Raw genomic sequence first — 13,571 nt, 5'->3', positions numbered from 1 at the left:
GCCAAGTTAACTTTTTGTATCTTATTTTTAGCTCATTTAATTTTTTCTTGACGTGTACTTTCCATCTCAGTTTGGCATCTAGACTCATACCCAGATATTTCGCAGAATTTGCAACTGGAATTTTTACGCTATTTAGAAATAATGAAATTTGATTTTCTCTTTTGTTAGTAAAGTCTACATGATTAGATTTTGAACTGTTTACTATCAGCTTCCATTTATTTGTCCACTGTTCAATTTCTTGAAGAGCGATTTGAAGCTTAGTGGTAGACACCTTGTTGTTTGGACCTGTAGCCATTAATACCGTGTCATCTGCAAAAGTTCCAACAATACATCTTGGGTTCACTGGCAAATCATATGTGTACAGCAGGTACAGCAATGGGCCTAGTATACTTCCCTGAGGGACCCCGCGATTTATAGGATATAATTTCGAATACGCGTCAAGTAGTTTAACTCGATAGTACCTTTCGCCAATATACGATTCCAGTAGTTTACAATATTGCTGTGGCAGGATAGTGTTTAACTTATATATCAGGCCAGAGTGCCAAACCCCGTCAAAAGCCTTTGATATATCCAGAAACACAGCTGAACAAGTTTCTTTGTTTTCTAAAGCCTTTTCTAATTCGTGCGTAACTCTGTGTACTTGTTCGATTGTTGAGTGTTTTTTTCGAAATCCAAACTGATGATTTGGAATAAGATTTCTTTGACAAACTACTTTTTCAAGTCTTTTACAGATAAGCTTTTCGAACAGTTTTCCTATGGTTGGCAGGAGAGAGATTGGTCTATATGAAGTTGGAGAATGTTGGTCCTTATCTGGTTTTAGTACCATCACCACTTCAGCGACTTTCCAATAGCTAGGGACATGATTTAATTTTATACTCGCATTAAATATCTGTGCAAGTTTGGCTACTCCTTTTGGAGGTAGCTTTTTCAACACTTCACTAGTTATGAGGTCATATCCTGGTGATTTCTTTAATTTCAATTTTTTGATTTCCCCAGTTACTTCTTTATTTTTTATCCGCATAATAGCTTCATCATCTATGTTGTCATTTGGCTCTATATGATGGGTTTCTTCTTGATTGAAGGTATTACTTAAGTATTCAGCCAAAACTTGTGCCTTTTCAATATTGCTTTTCGCCCATTCATTATTATCTTTTTTTAATTGAGGATTATGAGTGATCGGTCTTTTATATTTTTTCATAGCTTTCCAGAGAGAATAGTTAGTTTTGCTATCATATGTCAAGTTTGTAAGATATTTCTTAACATTTTCATTTTTAAAATTACTGATTTCTCTTCTTAATTTTTGAGTGGCATTATTAAGGTTTCTTTTATCTTGTATTAATCGTGATTGTTGCCATTTTTTACGTAATTTTCTTTTATTATAGACTAGATTTAAAATTTCGACCGGATAGTTTTTATCAAATTGCTTACTATTCTGCAGTGGAGAACTGCGCCATGCCGATTTTTGAATCAAGTTTGTAAAGCAATGCGTTTCACTCTCTAGGTCATTTATACTTCGTATTTTGCAGGATAGGTCAATATTTTCATTTATCTGGGCCTTAAAATAATTCCAGTCTGTTAGACGGTTTGTTAGTGTCGGTTTAGGTAGCGTAGATAGAATATTACATCCATAAGTAAGCAATATTGAAGAATGGTCAGAATTTAAGTCAAGTCCTGTTTTAACTTCAATGTCTCTTTTTTGAATTTTATTTACAATAAAGAAATCAATGACATCTGGTAATTTATTTCTATCAGTTGGCCAGTATGTTGGAGAGCCAGTGGAGAGAACTTCAAAACCTGTGGCCTGACATGCTTTAAGTAATTCCTTACCCTTTGTGGTATTTAGTCTTGACCCCCATTGAACATTTTTTGCGTTAAAATCACCACCAATTATTGCTTTATGTTTGTGTAATTTTAATAGATCTATGTATTGTTCATATTTTATGTTATGTCTTGGTGGACTATAGATGGACGTTATTTGTATTTTGGAACCACTCTCTTCGACTGCAACGGTTGTTGCCTGAAACTCTTCATTAGAGAGTTTATTATCTTGATAATGCTTAATGTTGGATTTAATTATAACGGCACTTCCGCCTCTAGCATTATTGCTTGGATGAATAGTATGATAAATATTATAGTTTTTAAAATTGATATACGATTCTTTTGTAAAATGAGTTTCGCTTATTAGGCATATGTCTATATTTTCTGTTTGCAGAAGTAATTCTAATTCGTTTTTGTGTTGAAGCAAACCATTTGCGTTCCATTCCATAATTTTAAGAGCAATCATACAGATGTACAATTATGTTTTTGTTCTAAGTTGTCTAGGCGATTTTCTATTGCCATTAGTTTTTCAAGAATAACAGAGAGGACATTTTGTGATTCATCAGATATATTTATTTTTTGGGCTACGGAGGTTGTTGGCTTAATAGCGTCTGCATATGATACTTTAGCGATTCTTCGACTTGTGTATACTATTGGTCTTTCGATATTATCTGTTTGAACTGGGACAGGACCTTTTTTTGTTTTTTGGTCTCTTAATTTTTGAAGCTCCTTTGCGACTACACAACCGCGATATGACGCTGGGTGTTGCTCCCCACAGTTGCAACATTTTGGGTGACTATCATCGGGTTTTTCACAATTTATAGTTTCATGCTTACCTGCACATTTCACACACCTAGGTTGCTTTTGACAGTAGTTTTTGGTATGGTTGAAAGATTGACATTTGGTACACTGCGGGATAAGTTTAGAGGGTTTTATTGTTTCTATAGATACTATTGTGTTTAATATTTCTTTGATTTCATGGATTTTGTTCGTATCTTCTACTGACTCAAAGGTTAGTATGAACATATCCAGAGGTTTCTTGGTTTTAAATTGTAGCTTATTAAGTGCGCTGACAATTTTAAAACCCTTTTCTGTAAGGTCGCCTACAATATCTTCAGGGTCGCATGAGTGATGCAGATTTTTTGCTATAACTCTTATTGGTCTAACCTGTTTATGTTCATAAGAGTGCCATGAGAGATTTGCTTCATTTAGAGCTCGAGTTACTTCCCGATAATCGTTACCATCGAAAGTGCTAATTTTACATAAGTCGTTATTCATTAGTTTCAGCAAAAATTTATTTTTGCTTTCCTTTGTGATAATTTTTCTTATGTGATTGTAATTATCAGAGACAGTTACCATAATTGGAGGTGGACGAAGCTTGGTTGATGTCTCTTCCGTTTCGTTAGAATGCTTTTGTGTCACATTGTTGAGAATTGGTGACACACTTGGAGATGTAGTAGCTTTGCGCTTTTTTGAGGCTCTTTTATTATTTTTTTTAACGATCCAGTCGGTTTCTCGAGCAAGCTCTTCCTCGTCTGTTTCGTAAGTTATGGTGGTTTGCTCTTTCGGAACATTGTTGTTAGTAAGTTGCGACCTTAATTTTTGGTTTTCACTTTTGAGTTGGATAATTTCTTGATGAAGTTTGCCGCATAAGACTTCTAATTCTCTCATTTTTTTATTAAGAGCTTCATTATTTTTGTCATTAGTGTGGCTGGTGTTTGTGGACATGTTAATTTCGTATGGAACTATATCCTTTGGACTGTTTGGAGAAGTTATGTTTAAATTATTATTTTTATTACTAATTAATTTAATTTTATTTGCTATAGCAATCTCACTAGCGGTTTTTTTAATGTTTATTTCGGTTTTCGATTTACCTATAGATTATTTTATAGGTTGATCGTTTATTTTAATGTCTTCTGCATTAAACGTTATGTAGCCATTTAGGCCATTTTCACTTATTAGTGACTGTCTTCGTATATTACTTTTAGAATTGTTCATAAAAATTAAATATTAAAAGAAATAAATTTTTTAGTTTGACGACCACTGATTATATAGTATATATATAGAATATTAAATTTTTACAAAAGAATTAAAAATATACACTGTGGCAACGCCACTTTTATAAATTGCAACTTTCGTTAAAGAATAAACAACAAATGCTGTCTCTATCAGCTGTTTTGAAAGTATTAGTAGCTAATAATTTTATTGCTTTTGAATAATTTGTTTTGATTTTTTTTTATTTTTTTTATTAAAATTAAAATTCAAAAATATATTTTGCAATTTAAACATATAAACCGCACTTTTGCTGACACGGATCGCGACAACTAGAGTGTACGTTTATTATTTAATCTTTGTGTGCACTTATTTAAATTTGTTTCTTTAAATTTTAGATGTAAATTTAGATAAAAAACGGAGCGTCTGCAGTTCGTGACCTATGTTTGCACTAATATGTGAAGCGTCACAGTTTATCTTATGTATTAATACGTTGTTATAATTTATGTAAGGCAGAGAGTCTTACATATTTGAGTATATAATTAAATTCCTTCCATTGCATCATATTTTATGGTGAATTACAGTGTAGGGATTTTGATTATTTACGATTACTTTTCTCCGATTTGATTTGGGCAGATTATGGCGAGGTAGGTAGAGTACCCGTTATTGAACATTAGATGGAAATGTTTGTATTAACGGGGCTGTAAAGCTTTATGTATACTAAGGCCTAGGATAGTGGTGGAGCCCGCTTATTATTGTATTGAGAATGAACACATCTGATCAAATTTGTCAATAAATTTTATTGGCAGATGTGGTATAGTTTGTTTATTCATCAATAGATATGTGCCGTCTATTTTTAAGATATAATATAAGTAGAGTGAAATATATGGCAAGATCACTGCATTAAAAATAGGTATTCATATTAGGGTAATTTAAGAAGGGGTGATGAGGAGCCATCACAACATCTGGGTTTTTTTGATACTTTTGCTATAGCGCAAAATGTATAGGGTATTTAGAACACAATGTTCGTAATATATATGTTATTATATGGTATTTATATAGAAATTAACTTAGGAATCACACCATAAATAGGTATTTATATAGAAATTAACTTAGGAATCACACCATAAATAGATTTTAATAACATGTGGAGCTTATTGATTTTGGAATAAACTTATATTGTGATCTTATCTGAGTAATGGTGGTTCCCATAAAAAGATATGAAAAAAGATGGCAATGTCTGTGGTTCTAAAATTTATAATGTTGACATCTTAAGGTATAATTGATTTTAATAATATGCGAAACTTATTAATTTTGGAATAAACTTATATTGTGATCTTATCTGAGTAATGGTGGTTTCCATAAAAAGATATGAAAAAAGATGGCAATGTCTGTGGTTCTGGAATTTATAATGTTGACGTCTTAAGGTATAATAGTCTGTGTGTATACTAATTCCACAGGCTAAGATGCAAGATGTAGGCATAGTAGTTTTATTTTCATTTTTAATTTTATTTAATAATATGTGATCAATTATAGAATATGTATTAAATTATGTACACTTAATAAAAACAATGATAACATAAACTATGTAATATAGCTTTTCATTTATGTTCATTTACAGTCTATTTTATTTGCACTTTAATTTGTTAGGAATATATAAACATTCTGATAGGATAAATTTATATTAGTTATTTATTAATGTATTTGCTCAATAACTTATACTTTAAATTTATATTCTACATTTTATTTTATATGATCCGAATATAAATTATCCTCCGTAGACCCATGCAAATCCACCAAAAAAGGATTTCGCGGTGAAGCTTCATTGTTGGTTGCTGATATACCTACTTTGTCGTTTCTCACCACTGACGTTTCATGTCAAGTCACACGAGAATGCTGTCGAACGGGATAAAAAGTATCCTATGTCCTTCTCCTGGCCTTAAACTACCTCCCTGCCAATTTTCAGCTAAATCGGTTCAGCCGTTCTTGAGTTATAAGTGGTGTAACTAACACAACTTTCTTTTATATATATAGATTTATTTATCTATTTATTGGCATTATGCAAAGAAATAACGGCAACTTCTGTATGTTCTCTTGCTTGCATATGGATTTAACTAGGTCATTGCTAACCAACGTACATACATCACTCCGTTTAGCTTTGTTAACTGAATTGAGAGTTTTGTATTTTCTCATATACATATGTATTCTTACATACATTTAATGATCACTATGCATATATATAAAAGAGATTCTAACAAGAGATTTTAACAAGAGGTATTAACAATAGAGAAGTTTGTATTTGCATACATTTGTATTTTTCACACATGCATGCATGTAGAAAGAGGTATTAACAAGAGAAGAGATAATAACAATGGAGGAGTTTACATTTAATGATCACTATGCATATATAAAAAAAGATTCTAACAAGAGATTTTAACAAGAGATATTAACAATAGAGGAGTTTGTATTTGCATACATTTGTCTTTTTCACACATGTATGCATGTAAAAAGAGATATTAATAAGAGAAGAGATAATATCAATGAAGGAGTTTATATTCCCATATATGTATTGTTTCATGTATATTTGCTGATCATTATTGCACGTAATGAAGAGCTATTAACAGGAGGTATTAATAATAAGAAATATTAACCAGAAATTCTCAAATATAAAAAAGAGGGAGAATGGGGGTATATATTAACACATACCTAGTATGTGTCAGCAAGATCAAGCCGAGGGTGTGGCTATAGTATATTATTAGAACTACACATACTTCTGGCAAGAGATTTTGGTTTTCTTTGGGTTATGTGTGTAGCACAGGTGCGGAAGCTGAGTTATGCGGTTTTTCGATATCAATTTTATTAGAATTTTATTAGAGTTGTATAAGTGGAATATGGATATAATTGAAAAAGGTTGTACTTACAATGAATGTATGTATGTTAAACGTCTACTTTAATTTAGCGCTTTATGTGATTTCTTATAGCCCTTAGTGCATCTCTTCGAAATAGTTTAGCTTTTTCGCCATATCGAAACCTTTTGAAATATAATATACTGGAGCTTCGGTAAAATGTATATCCAATCACAATGGTTATTCTTGATAACACAGTTAACGATATTTCATTTTGTGGATGAATGTAATATAATAGCAAAGTAATGAGGAACGATTTTTCCCGTTTCGTCAGGTATATGAGGGACAAACAGACCACCTCTCCCATTTGAACTGGGAATATATGATGTATATATGTAATTTTATCGTAATCTAAATCTTCTTCAGCAAGTCGGAGATGTTTTTTTTCTGCGACAAAAGCCTTCAAGTCATACCAAACATACCAATTTTGGAAAATCAATTGGTTATTTACCAAACAAATCTATTTTTTTTCAATGAAACATAAGTATGTCAATAACAAATGTTTTTTAATTTCAATTACATAAATCTACAATAATAAATAAATTGCTTGATTGCTTCTTATTTAGAACTTTTAGTTTTAAATTTGAGTTATATTTGAATCGACCTATAATCATAAATCTAAAATCACTTGGAACATACGTTTTGAACTTTATGTATAATATTAATAATAATACTATTAATTAATAATAATAATATTAATTAATAATATTAATAAAAGCAGCGTGTATAATAATAATATTGTATATTAATAGTATGTATAATAATAATATTGTATAATAATAGTATGTATAATAATAATATTAATTAATAATATTAATAAAGACAGCGTTAACAGCTTTTATGGAATTTAAAATGAAAATTATTATATGTGGAAAAATTTGAAAAAAAAACGAGCTTATAAAAGAAATCAAGGTACAATTGTACAATAGTATTATTGGAATAAGATAAAATGGTGCTCTTAGATGAGCAATAGATATTCTCTAATGGCAAGTTTTTTTTTTAACTGGAATTTTTGCAAAATAAACATATTCGTCTATAAATAATAGACTCAAAAATTTTGCGTAGTAAAGATAGATTATTTGATTTGTTCAAACAATATTTTTTAAATAAAATGTACATTGAAAATCTTCAATTTTTATTTTTGATTTAAATTTATCATGAAATTCTAATATAAAACTAAAATTTTCCCGGTTAGTTTCTCATTCATTTTTACTTAGAAATCCAAATTTTCAAAATGGTATTATTCTTAAAAGTATTTTTAAAAAATTGTTGCGCGTATATCAAGCTATATTTCTCTCCCAATTAAAAATAGTGTTTGTACATATTACTAAGAATATATAGAAGTAGTACCCTTACAAAGTAGTACCCTTAGATGTTGCTGAAATAGAAGTGGCGTTTAACCTTGATGAAATTAAAGAAATAATCGGCGCAGTGCGTTATCCAATGTCTATGAAATAATCATTGCCAAATAGCCATTTTAATATTTTATACTTCTGAAAATACAATATCGTAAAGTATTTGAATAATTTCAAAAAATCTACAAAAAAAAATTTTAAATAGTTTATAACGCAAAAAAAAAACGGATACCATAGAAACTATATTGATATACCTATGATCCACAAGATATGTCAAACATATTTAACAATATTCGTAAATACCCCGATTTTAAAAGATTAAAAAAGAAACCACGCACGCACTTCACTCACTGTACCACTTGAAAGAATAGGAAGGTGAGTTAAGTTGGATGCTTTCAATAAGTAACGAAACAGGACCGGAAGTCGTGCAGAGTTGCTTTTAACAAAAATTGGACGCTTAAGCACAAAGTACAGTCCAATGCGGCCAATTTGTTTGAGGAAAGCATTTATATACTTAGCAAGTATACAAAAGAGACTTATGTTCGATTTTGTTAGGTTTTTGTTTAACAAATGCATATATAATGTATAAACATATATTCAAATACAATATATAAGCAATTATTTTTCGTTTTATTAATTTTTTTTTACAGAATTTAAAAATTGAATATGTCAATTTATTTTATTTTAATAAATTTTATTGTTTAACTTGTTAAACACAGGAATAAACTACATTAGTTACAAAAATTATATATCGAAATAAATAACGTAATTAAAGATTGAAGATTATACAAAACACCATTGCAATATATATTTTAATCTTGAACCAAGATTTGTTTACTATATATGTTAACCATTTATATGGGATCTGCTCTGATTTTGATGTAGTTTTTTTTTATTAAATTGGAAAGTGGAAATGAAAAATACACTTCTCTATAGTTTTTTCCATTTTTTGTTTTTTTAATACATTTATTTAGGATTACGAATTTGTTGCTGATATGTGTCTTTTTTTTAACTGTGTTTTTATTTGTTTTAAATAGATCTATATCATATTCCTACAAGTTTTATATATGTCATTTTAATTTAACAATGACCGACCACTTGTGGACCACTTGCACACTTTACAAAATAGGCAGGAAAAGTGAACATACGTTTTGCAAACATATATGATAATATTGCCGCACCACAAATAATAAACAACGTATATTGTAGCTTCACATCAAATAAATACTGGGTACTTTGTTTGATATGATTTACAAAATAATTAAGTTCGAACGTGCTAATGTTGCAGATATGCATCACGGCCGTATAAAGGGTTAACAGAATTATCATTGTGCCTGCTAACGTTTAGATAAATGTTATAAGAAATTTTGAGAATAAAAAGTATTTATAAGAATTATCTCTTAGTACACAATTTTCTTTTAAAATATCCTGATTCAATTCTTGCTTATAATTGTATTGTATATAATCAAATTTTGAAAAATTTTTAATTTTTTTAAATAAATTATTAAATATGTTATTTTCAATTTTTTTCTCATCTATTTAGCACAAACAATATATACAAAACATCTTTAAAAAATACTTTGACCTTGTAAAAAATTTTATTATATAAATATTTATATTAATTTTTCGTGGCAAATGAATGTTAGTACACCCATACCTCGATTTACGGCCGCCTCGCTTAACGGCCCAACCATATTTACAATACAAATGAGGAACTGCCAAAGCTAGATGATTTAGTAGACTTCGATGAGGAAAAGATAACCATATCAGATAATAGTATTTAACTAACATCTCAAATTCTAAAGAAGAGTTGATAAAATTGATGAAGTACTCAGAAATAGTAAAAAGTGAGAGTACCTAAAGTTATTCCTTCGTTATATATGCTTTAACAAGCGTCCGCACTTGCTGCGGCCAGATTTTTATGTTCGAATGCAAATTTGTATTACTTTCGAATTTTATTTGTTCGAATGCAAATTCGTATTTTTTTCGAATTTTATTTGCGTCCAAAAATGTGTGTTAGTGAAATTATAAGGGAGAATGAAAGAATTTTGTTAGATCTCTAGCCAGTGTTGCCGTCGGGTTCAAATATTAAGTCGGTTCCACGAACTACTCGTAGTAAAACTCAAGTAAAACACAAGTAAAATTTACACCAAAGAACACAAAAATTTACTAATGGAAAGCAATTGTGTATACACAGTGTAAAACAAAGTTACTATGAGTAACTCGTGGAACAGACCTATTATTTACTACTAAAAGTTTAGTTAGAAAAGTCTATTACATTTACATGTTAATTAATATAAACTATTATATAATCTATTTTTTTTTTTTTTTTTTTTTTTATTTATATTTAAACAAAATGTAGAGTTTAAATTTACAACAACTAGTCATATTGACTAACAAGAGGTTTTTTTTTTTTTTTTATTACAAGTAGGTTTATCTAAGTCTATCTAGGGTGAGCATATAGATACGAACTAGTCATCTCCTTGCTGGTTGAAACGCCTCAAAAGGTCATTAGGTTTGAAGCGGCATAAGCGTCTGTGAGTGACATCACAAAGTAGCGCTGGAATGGTGCTGTTTAAGTGTTGTCTCAGCCTGTCATAATGTTTTTTAGCAGCCTTCTGAATTTCTTGTTTGACAGTAGGTATTTCAAGGTTACGATGTAGATCAGAATTTCGCACATACCACGGAGCGTTAACTGCATCCCTGATTGCTTTGTTTTGAAATCTTTGCATCATATCGATTATATGTTTTTTCGCACAGCCCCAGATTTGGACACCATAGAGCCAGACCGGCTTGAAGACTTGTTTATAGATCATAAGCTTGTTTTGCTGAGATAATTTAGATCTTCCAATAAGCCAAGTTAACTTTTTGTATCTTATTTTTAGCTCATTTAATTTTTTCTTGACGTGTACCTTCCATCTCAGTTTGGCATCTAGACTCATACCCAGATATTTCGCAGAATTTGCAACTGGAATTTTTACGCTATTTAGAAATAATGAAATTTGATTTTCTCTTTTGTTAGTAAAGTCTACATGATTAGATTTTGAACTGTTTACTATCAGCTTCCATTTATTTGTCCACTGTTCAATTTCTTGAAGAGCGATTTGAAGCTTAGTGGTAGACACCTTGTTGTTTGGACCTGTGGCCATTAATACCGTGTCATCTGGAAAAGTTCCAACAATACATCTTGGGTTCACTGGCAAATCATATGTGTACAGCAGGTACAGCAATGGGCCTAGTATACTCCCCTGAGGGACCCCGCGATTTATAGGATATAATTTCGAATACGCGTCAAGTAGTTTAACTCGATAGTACCTTTCGCCAATATACGATTCCAGTAGTTTACAATATTGCTGTGGCAGGATAGTGTTTAACTTATATATCAGGCCAGAGTGCCAAACCCCGTCAAAAGCCTTTGATATATCCAGAAACACAGCTGAACAAGTTTCTTTGTTTTCTAAAGCCTTTTCTAATTCGTGCGTAACTCTGTGTACTTGTTCGATTGTTGAGTGTTTTTTTCGAAATCCAAACTGATGATTTGGAATAAGATTTCTTTGACAAACTACTTTTTCAAGTCTTTTACAGATAAGCTTTTCGAACAGTTTTCCTATGGTTGGCAGGAGAGAGATTGGTCTATATGAAGTTGGAGAATGTTGGTCCTTATCTGGTTTTAGTACCATCACCACTTCAGCGACTTTCCAATAGCTAGGGACATGATTTAATTTTATACTCGCATTAAATATCTGTGCAAGTTTGGCTACTCCTTTTGGAGGTAGCTTTTTCAACACTTCACTAGTTATGAGGTCATATCCTGGTGATTTCTTTAATTTCAATTTTTTGATTTCCCCAGTTACTTCTTTATTTTTTATCCGCATAATAGCTTCATCATCTATGTTGTCATTTGGCTCTATATGATGGGTTTCTTCTTGATTGAAGGTATTACTTAAGTATTCAGCCAAAACTTGTGCCTTTTCAATATTGCTTTTCGCCCATTCATTATTATCTTTTTTTAATGGAGGATTATGAGTGATCGGTCTTTTATATTTTTTCATAGCTTTCCAGAGAGAATAGTTAGTTTTGCTATCATATGTCAAGTTTGTAAGATATGTATTTCTTAACATTTTCATTTTTAAAATTACTGATTTCTCTTCTTAATTTTTGAGTGGCATTATTAAGGTTTCTTTTATCTTGTATTAATCGTGATTGTTGCCATTTTTTACGTAATTTTCTTTTATTATAGACTAGATTTAAAATTTCGACCGGATAGTTTTTATCAAATTGCTTACTATTCTGCAGTGGAGAACTGCGCCATGCCGATTTTTGAATCAAGTTTGTAAAGCAATGCGTTTCACTCTCTAGGTCATTTATACTTCGTATTTTGCAGGATAAGTCAATATTTTCATTTATCTGGGCCTTAAAGTAATTCCAGTCTGTTAGACGGTTTGTTAGTGTCGGTTTAGGTAGCGTAGATAGAATATTACATCCATAAGTAAGCAATATTGGAGAATGGTCAGAATTTAAGTCAAGTCCTGTTTTAACTTCAATGTCTCTTTTTTGAATTTTATTTACAATAAAGAAATCAATGACATCTGGTAATTTATTTCTATCAGTTGGCCAGTATGTTGGAGAGCCAGTGGAGAGAACTTCAAAACCTGTGGCCTGACATGCTTTAAGTAATTCCTTACCCTTTGTGGTATTTAGTCTTGACCCCCATTGAACATTTTTTGCGTTAAAATCACCACCAATTATTGCTTTATGTTTGTGTAATTTTAATAGATCTATGTATTGTTTATATTTTACGTTATGTCTTGGTGGACTATAGATGGACGTTATTTGTATTTTGGAACCGCTTTCTTCAACTGCAACGGTTGTTGCCTGGAACTCTTCATTAGAGAGTTTATTTTCTTGATAATGCTTAATGTTGGATTTAATTATAACGGCACTTCCGCCTCTAGCATTATTGCTTGGATGAATAGTATGATAAATATTATAGTTTTTAAAATTGATATACGATTCTTTTGTAAAATGAGTTTCGCTTATTAGGCATATGTCTATATTTTCTGTTTGCAGAAGTAATTCTAATTCGTTTTTGTGTTGAAGCAAACCATTTGCGTTCCATTCCATAATTTTAAGAGCAATCATACAGATGTACAGTTATGTTTTTGTTCTAAGTTGTCTAGGCGATTTTCTATTGCCATTAGTTTTTCAAGAATAACAGAGAGGACATTTTGTGATTCATCAGATATATTTATTTTTTGGGCTAAGGAGGTTGTTGGCTTGATAGCGTCTGCATATGATACTTTAGCGATTCTTCGACTTGTGTATACTATTGGTCTTTCGATATTATCTGTTTGAACTGGGACAGGACCTTTTTTTGTTTTTTGGTCTCTTAATTTTTGAAGCTCCTTTGCGACTACACAACCGCGATATGACGCTGGGTGTTGCTCCCCACAGTTGCAACATTTTGGGTGACTATCATCGGGTTTTTCACAATTTATAG

The sequence above is a fragment of the Teleopsis dalmanni genome, chromosome 1 (genome assembly GCF_002237135.1).
Source record: "Teleopsis dalmanni isolate 2A chromosome 1, ASM223713v2, whole genome shotgun sequence".
NCBI classification, from domain to species: Eukaryota; Metazoa; Arthropoda; class Insecta; order Diptera; family Diopsidae; genus Teleopsis; species Teleopsis dalmanni.
Note: the sequence above shows the minus strand (reverse complement) of the source record.